The sequence below is a fragment of the Odocoileus virginianus genome, chromosome 18, assembly GCF_023699985.2.
Source record: "Odocoileus virginianus isolate 20LAN1187 ecotype Illinois chromosome 18, Ovbor_1.2, whole genome shotgun sequence".
In the NCBI taxonomy this organism is placed as follows: domain Eukaryota; kingdom Metazoa; phylum Chordata; class Mammalia; order Artiodactyla; family Cervidae; genus Odocoileus; species Odocoileus virginianus.
This window is the reverse complement of record NC_069691.1, coordinates 6,880,994-6,889,666: the sequence shown is the minus strand read 5'-3', so window position 1 is coordinate 6,889,666 and position 8,673 is coordinate 6,880,994. Positions and strand designations below refer to the sequence as shown.

The window sequence follows — 8,673 nt, the reverse complement described above, 5'->3', positions numbered from 1 at the left end:
ACTAAAACCACAGTAAGATACTATTTTACACCCACCAGAGGGGCAAATGAAGAAAAAAGCTGACAGTCCCAAGTGTCGGTAAGGATGTGAGGCAAAGAGAACGCTCCCACAAGCTAGTGGTGAGTGAGAGCTGGTACAGCTGCTCCGGAAAACAATTTGATCTTATGCAGTAAAGCATGTGAATACAACTCAGCATCTCTGTTCCCAGGCGTCCACCTTACAGAGATGCTTACATATGTACACTAGGCTACACACCAGAATATTCTCCTTAGTGTGGTTTATTTATTTGTTTGTGGCTATGCTGGCCTTCACTGCTGCACATGGGCTTTCTTGAGTTGCAGCGAGTGGGGGCTACTGTCTAATTGCAGTACATGGGTCTCTCATTGTGAAGGCGTCTCTTGGTGCAGAGCAGGGCTCTAGGGCAGGCAGGTTAAAGTGTTGTGGCACACAGGATTAGTGGCCCGGAGGTATGTGGAATCTTCCCGGACCAGGGGTCAAACCCATGTCCCCTGCCTTGGCAGGTGGAATCTTAACCACTGGACCATCAGGGAAGTCCTCCTGTAGTTTCTAATGGCAAAAATTCCCAACAGGAAACTCAAGTGGCCAGCTACCAGGAGAAGGGATAAATTCATATTGTTACAATTCATCCTGAAATTCATACAATTGCAGCAAAAAAAAAAAAAGAAAAAAAGAATAAAATATAACTCTATGTGTCATCATGGGTTGAATCTTAAAAGCATACAGTTAGGTAAAAAAGCAAGTTCTAAGAGAATACATACAATACTATTTCATTTGAATAAAGTGAAGTGATGTGCAAAACCAAGCAATATACATACGAGATAAAATGATTATGAAATGCAAATGGATTCATGAACAGAAAATAAGATAATTGTCGTCTTTTGGGGAAAGGGAGGAGCAATCAGTGGAGGTGAATCAGTGAGTCAGTGAAATCTGGAAGTATTAGTAATGCTCTCTTTCTGAACTGGGGTTGTAGTTACATGGGTGCATTTTAAAAATCACACAAATATGGTCTGTATGTAATTTGCAAGCATGAACTTTTCATGACGAAATAAAAGTAAATGAAAAAAAAGTTTGTCCTAAAAAAAAAAATGGAAAAAAAATTTTTCCTAAAAAGAAACTACGAGACCTCCATCTGCCTGATGAGTTCCATTAGGTTAATCGGGCTAACAAACTATCTCCAGTTGGCTTAATAAAACAAAGTGTACTTTTCTCTCATGGCTACATGTCCAGTGAGAATCACCAGGGTCTTTGGTTATTGTGGCGACTGGGGTGACAGAGTTTCTCTGTTTCAGAGCCTCTAGGACTACTGCCTATGGAAAAAAATTATCACCAGATCATCACCAAGGGGAGGAGGGGAAGGAGGAGAAGGAACAGGACAAGTCAAGCACTTCAAATTGCTCCCTGGAAATGGTAGGTCACCTCCACTCACATTTTATTGACCAGGTCAGGCTCTGCTAACATCAAGAGTGTTAGGGAAGTGCTATCTTACTATGTCTCTGGAAAGAGAACCTGAATGTTTGTGAACAGATCTGACAACCAGACTGATTTCTATACAGCCATAGCCAAATGTTGAGCTCACGGCTGCTTCTCGCAAGGTCCAGAAGAATACACATTTCAGCTCATCTGCCATTTCGCCTCTATTAAGGATTCAGCACTTTGAGAAGGCTTCTTTCTTGATGGTCTTGGGAGAGAATCCCTTCTAAAGATAGGACATTTATTTCAAACAGAAGTCATAGCCTTGAAATAAAATCCTCTTTTCAAGATGAAGTTTGTGGGTCTTTTTGGTATCTGTGGAGGTAGAAGGCAAGGATACTCAGAGTTCTGCTTCCAGAATTGGAAAAAGGCATGTTCGGGTGGCAGTGGCTGCGAATAGGAAATGGCTGGCGGGGATACCAAGAGAAACCCAAACCTATTTGAAAAAAACAGAAACCAGCAGTAGCAAATTCACGGCCAAGATCTGCCCTTCCATTTGTGTCAGAATGCCAGTGCCGCATATGAATTGGACATGCCTGAATCTGGGCAATCTGGGGGAGTGAGCAATGATATGCCAGCCACCTCACCTGGCAGCCAGACCTCAGTATCTTGTCCCCAGGAGTAGGGCAGAGGCTGGCTCTTTGCTCTCCAGTCCCATTCCTCATCCCAGATACACCAGGAGACTGTGTCTCCCAACCTCCTTTGCAGTTAGGATTGGGCCATGGGATCTGGGATCTAGAAACTTTAGTGTGGTGGACATGACATGATCTACAGACCTGACCATAAACCAGTAATATGATATCCACACTTTGTCACTCCCCTTGTTTTGGGCTAAATGCAGAGGAACCACCCTAAAGAGTCAATCAGATGGTAGGAGCCTGGGTCCCCAAATCACCTCATTGAAGACAACTAAAAACCCAATCAGAAGATGATGTGAGCAAGAAATAAGTCTTTATTTTGTGAAACCAGTGAGATCTGGGGGCTGTTAGTTTTACTTTACCATAAAATAATATAAGGGATCACAGCCCCTTTCTTTGTAACAACTGCTGACAAAGGACTCAGCTGGGCTGAACTCAGATAATTATCTATGATAAGTCTGCTTGGCATAAAAGGAGGGATTTATCATCTTTTCCTACTACCCTCAAAATGGATAGACAAACCAGGTTGTGCCCCTGTGCTGGGTGATCATTGAGTTGCTGTTATAATTTGAGCACATATAAATGCTTCAACTGAATTAAAAAAAAAAATCATGCCACGTAAACTTTCTGATTGTCTTTGACTCTGAACACTGAATTACTTCTTCAAATGATATAAGAGCTGGATATTTTTAGCAGAAGGTGTGATATGATTTAAGAGATGATATAATCCTATAAATATCTGGACAGGCTGCTTTATATGCTTTAGGGTCATTTAGGAACAATAAGCCCATTGGATGAAGGAGGATACAAGATCCAAATGCTATTTTATGTATGTGGAATATGGACACAGAAATGCCCATAGGGAAAAGACTAGAGTCCAGAGTAGATGAGCAGACAAAAATGATGGTCAGGAAGGGAGCTGTCTGGTGAATTGGTTGGTGTTTTGGTTTTTATGTTGTTTTTTTTTTTTTGGAAGTAAGAAAAGAAGATAAAATGCAGACTGTAGTCACAGTGGTGGGACCTGTAAGTGACACTTTTGTGCTCATGATGGAGATGTGGTGGCCCAAAGTGGGTTTACCGTTCCTTACAGAAGGAAAAGAATAAGCTTGTACTTGGTCTAGGACACACAGTGACACTGGGGCAACTCTAATGGCTGGTTAGCCTCTCAAGAAGTGACACATCAGCTGAAGCATCTGAAGTGGTTGGGTCTTGTCACATGAGGCCTTGCATGTTTGCTTTTCAAATGCACATCCAAGAAGCAGCCTCGTCACTGGTCGACTCATGAGTCCAACCTAAGTGTTGATTCTATCACGTGTTACAGGTGTCACCCCGAGTAAATTCTATCACCCTTTGGAGCTACAATGTCCACCCACATCTATAAAATGAGGATTCCATAGAAACTTCATGAGATGCAAAGGATAAAACATGTGAAAACGACTACAGTGGTGCCGGGCATGTGACCAGCATTCAGTCATATTCACTCCCTTCATGCTTTCCTCTATTTGATAGTAAGTTGAAATGGCACCCCACTCCAGGACTCTTGCCTGGAAAATCCCATGGACAGAGAAGCCTGGTCAGCTACAGTCCATGGGGTCACAAAGAGTCGGACACGACTGAGTGACATGGCACATGTCCTTGAGGGAAGGATCAGGGCATAGTCATATGCGTTGCCCCAAGGGCCTGGAATACTGTCTAGAACATTGCAGATGCTTGATAAATGTTTATTAAATGTGCAACAGAAAGGGCTGAGGTGAAACTTTGGAGCTAACTCTTGGACCCTAGTAAATTAACATACTGACTTTTTTATGAATTTCCCTTAAGATGAGTGTGTTAGGAACACCTTAGTCTCAGCAGCATTTAACAGACACCCAAGTGACTGGGGCTGAAAAGATACAAGCTGACTTCTCTCTCTCATAAAAATCATGTAAAAGGCAGTGCAAGGCTGGTGTAGCGACTCCATTGTATGTCCTGGTGGCCTTTGCCCTCTTTGTCCCTGATGGAGCAAAGGGCATAAGGGGTGGTACACTACCACTGTCTCTAATGACACACCCAAGAATCTCTCGTCTCTCACCTCCTCTTAACCATAAGTTCTTGCTACAACAGTGGCTGGGAATGGAATTTTTATCCCAAGCGTCCAAGTGGCTTCAATTACTTGGAAAGGGAGACTAGATACTAGAAAACAGCCTGAAGTTTCTTCCATGGTCTTTCCTCTATAATAGTTTTTGAAAAATGGAATGATTGCTGGCCTACTATGCTGGGCCATGAGGATGGCAGCCACTTCCCAGTGACGGAGCAGCGAAAGTCTAGAAGCATCCTGACTCCCAGATAAATGAGAAGCATCCAGAGTGACTTCTTGACTTTTCCATTTATGGGTGAGAAATAAATTGCTTTCTTGAAATCCATATTATTTTGGATTTTTGTAATTCACAATTGAATGTACAGTTGAAATAATGCACAGGGCTGGTGTACAGATGGCTCTCTGTAGCTCTGTGTGACATGAAGGGACTTTTGCCTTCCTTCCCAGGGAGGAGCATGTGGTCCCTCTCTCTTCTGACTCGGCAGCTACACTGACTGGCAAGAAATCACTCTTTTCTCCACCCAGCTGGGACTTCAGTCTATGAGCTACAATTGAAGTCAGGGGTGAGTAAATGTACTGTATTGTACCCCAGTACCTCCAGTTTATCTCTTCTCACTTATTGGGTTTGTACTTGTGTTTTATATCAGCAGAACTTATTGTACAATACAAAAAAAAAAAATCAAGCCAATCAGAAGTAATCAGATTATAAAACACAGTTGTCCTTTCTGTAGGAAATCTCAGTATGTGAAAATTCAGATACATTGAAAGTGCTGCTCTCTTGCTCTTCTAGAAGCTGCACTTTCAGCATGGCCCCTCTGGCCAGCAGACACCACAGGATGAGAGCTGTGCCCAGGCCAGCACCCAGAGCTCAGCCACCAGCAGTGGCTCCACCATCTGCTGTGGGGTCCCCTACTGCTGCTCCCCAGCAGCCAGGTCTGATGGCCATGCCACTGCAGCCGGCGTGGCTGTGGGTTCTGTGTTCGGCCACACTCTGCGTCATGCTCTGGGTCATCACTGGGGGCTTTGGAGGAGGGGTCACACTCTGGGTCATCACTGGGGGCTTTGGAGGAGGAAGTTTGCAAGGCCTGCCGTCACTTACCAGGAGCCTCAAGGAACTCAGCTGTCAGAGCAGCAGTAGCAGCATGGCCCATGCTTCTTTCAGGTGAAACTCTTTTTGGCACATGTCCAGAACCAGGGTGACCTTAAGCTTTGTGAGGGTTTCATCAGGGTTCTGAAACAATGCAGATTGGTGAACAGATTGGCTAAGTCATGAAGTTCCAGTTGAAGACATGCAAAATCGTCTCTCATGATCATGTGGATTTAACATTAAAAATATAACTGATGGTGAAGACATACAGTGTGAAACCACCTCTTCTCAATTATTAATACCTTTTGTGCCTCAGGATTACAGTAAAAGGGTGTTTTCACTCTATAGAAGTTCATTGAGATGGTATTGAGTTTGGGGCTGGGCAAATGTCTGTGTAGCCTCTTAAACGTGTTTTTCTGATGTTATTGGTGTGAATTCATTCAAATAAAGTGATTTTTCTTTAAAAAATGCATCTGTAAGATGAAGCTCATTACAAAATAATTTGCTGAATACCTATATACTTTAAAATAGTGAAATTTTCTTACACATTTATAATACTGTATCCAAATTACTTCAACTTTTTACCTAATTTGTCTGTTACATAAAATGGGATACACAAACTTAAAGACCCATTCTGTGTCTGAATAAAAGAGATGGAATTTTATCAATATAACATTGTTTTCTACTTTGACATTAACAGACTGTATGAATAACTGGAAAGAATAGTAAAGAAATATTTTCTAAAGAAACAATAAAGGAATAAAATGTTGTTCTAGTTTGCACAAGATCAAGCCATCCTTATTTCTTCCTGCTATGCTTTACCATAAGCTTTAACACTTTTTTCCCTCACATTTTAGAATTTATACCTGGTGTACTTTATAGTTTATACCTTATATGTTTTTAATGTCATTAAAAAAATGTCTAGGCATTTCCCCTTCTTACTCTGTAGCTGTGACAGCACAGAAAGTTGAAACTAAAATAATTATGATCCCTTAAGGCAAGACCTTCAGGTTATGAAGTAGGCCAGGCTTCATCTTAACAGTTTTTACCTCTAATAACACAGAGAAATAGAAAAAGTGTCTACAAGGAGAAACCAGCCTCTTATCTGGGCTATCTTTTCATTATGAGTTCTTTAAACAAAACAAAACAAAAAGAAAACAGCAACAAACAACTGCTTTAACAATCAGTTCCCTTGCTTTTCTTCAGGAAGAACATTTTCTGGATTTGAATGTGACATATTTCATGAGCCTCTGAATCTATTTCCTGAGTCTATGCAGGAGTCCACTTTTTTGTGAGACATCAACTAAATAACTCATAAGCTTTGCAGCCTTCGTCCCATTTGCAGCTCATGCTGCCACTTCGTGGGGAGGAAAGGCCTTGGCAAATGTCCACGTCCCCATACCAGGCAAGAAAATCAATGTTTGCAAAGAGCATTGAGCACCAACTCTATTGGATCATGCCAGGACAAGTGGACCATTCAGAACCACTATTGGAGCTCAAGTTGAGGTGCATTATCTTCTTTTCCATTACCAGATAGTCAAGGATTAGAAAATCTTTTATCAGTACTCCAGTAAATACAAGTTTATAGAAAGAAATTAGCAGAGGAAAAGCACACATATATACAAGTGATATATGAGTATATAAACAACTCTTAACACCTGTAGGCACTTTTCTGCCTGGAATATCTGCTCTCCAGCTCTTTCTCCTCACTCTCTGCCCCTGGGAAGCAACAGGCTCCCTTTCCAGGGCTGCCTCACCCAAGGCTGGTTTACACTCCCAGCCCTGACCTGCCCAGAGTTCTCTGAGGCTTCTCCAAGACTCCTGTGGACATCCACTTCAGAGTTTTTGCTTGCCTGGTTTCTGGGTTCCCCATGTTTGGTGCTGAGCTACAGTGCCCTCCAGTTAGAGGAAAGAAGCAGAGAAAACTCCCTCAGATTCACTTCTGAAGTATTGCTTTACTTTTTCTTCTTGCCACTGTGTTGCCGGCCCATCTCCTGCCTCTATCTATCTTCAAGCCAGACAAAGAAAGAAATGAGAAAAATATCAAGCAACTCCTCTCCCTGCTTCAGAAATGACCAACAGAACTCCACCTAACCACGGACCAGGTGTTTCCGGCTCACATTCTTCTGCCTGACAGACCCCTGCAGGGGAGCTCTGGTAACCACTTTCTGTTCTGCCTTTTGTTTAGCTCCTGCATGAACCATAGGCACCCCCGGGGCTGAGGACAGTGTAGTGGAATGTCTGCCATTTTAATCCTCCTGGTTTGCAAGCTTGGTGTCTGTGTGATCTCAGATGTCATTTTACCTCCTTGAGCCCCCGTTTCTTCATCTGTAAACTGGATATACACATGCCCACCTGATGAGTCAGAAGGAGCCAACAAACCCTCAGACTTAGTCTCTGAATAGTTTTTAGAAGATTAACCACACGTGTTCTGTTAATAGCTAAAAGGCAGACTCACTTAAGAAAGCAGAACTGGAAGTATCAAAATCTAGAGATTTTCTAATGATGTGCTTCTGTGAAGTTCAGCTGCGTTAATTACTTTAGCTGGGTGGGGGTGGCTGAGGGCTCTGCCACGTGGTGGCCACTCCAAGAGGCTGGCCCTCCTCTGCGTTCCCTCAGAACAGTCCTCTATAGAGCCCAAGGGTCATACGGCGACCAATCTCCAGATTTGTGGTGGAAGTCCCGAGGAAATCAGGGGAGAAGGGCGAGAAGTATCCTAGTCCCAAGCAGGACATTTGGAACGTCGGATTTTTCTTCCTTGAGCAGGCTTGTGATGTGTGGTCCCTTCAAGCAGAAAGAGGAAGGGGTGTGACCACTCACACACCACGCGAGACTTCTCGAGACTTCCGGGGTTTCCTTACTGGTAGAGAGCTAGGCGACGGAGCATGCGCACACGAGGTGAGGCCTGCCTGGGGTGTGGTCCTTCGAGATGTTTTCTAACGTCACTGTGGTTGACCCTGCAACTGCTCAGAGCGACGGTTGTGGATGCAAGGTGACACAAGCTGTTGCTGACGAGGGTCCTCTCTTTAGAAAGCCTTCCCGTTTCTCTCCGTGTGTGGTTTTTGTTGACAGCAAAGAGGTGGCGGTCGAATTGTGCTCGGCCTCCACCATCCTGGGTGGCTTAGGCCAGGCAGTCTGCAGGGCGCTGGGTATTCTGCATCTAAGGCTGCCGCGGAGAGATTGATGGCTGACCTTTTATTCTTCTATCCTGTGTGTACGCGTACTGCACCCTTATTATGGGCCATGCGTTGTTTTCTAAGCGCCCTGCTTGCCTTAACTCATTTATTCCTCGCAGGACCGCTGTGAGGTGGGCACCAATATTATCCCCTCAGCACAAAGGACCAAACTGAGGCAGAGGGAGGTGAAGCCGTCTTCAT

At 43.6% G+C, this 8,673-nt stretch overlaps 1 long non-coding RNA gene and 1 pseudogene across 1 annotated transcript; both read left to right on the top strand.

Annotated features, from left to right (window-relative positions):
- The first annotated feature begins 326 nt into the window (after positions 1–326).
- LOC139039484 (uncharacterized) lies at positions 327–7,507 on the top strand. The gene is made up of 4 exons (XR_011492758.1): positions 327–1,431; positions 4,352–4,504; positions 4,657–4,772; positions 7,316–7,507. It is a non-coding gene; the product is annotated as an uncharacterized lncRNA (long non-coding RNA).
- Positions 4,781–5,547, top strand: LOC110143647 (coiled-coil-helix-coiled-coil-helix domain-containing protein 2 pseudogene; annotated as a pseudogene).
- Positions 7,508–8,673: the final 1,166 nt, after the last annotated feature.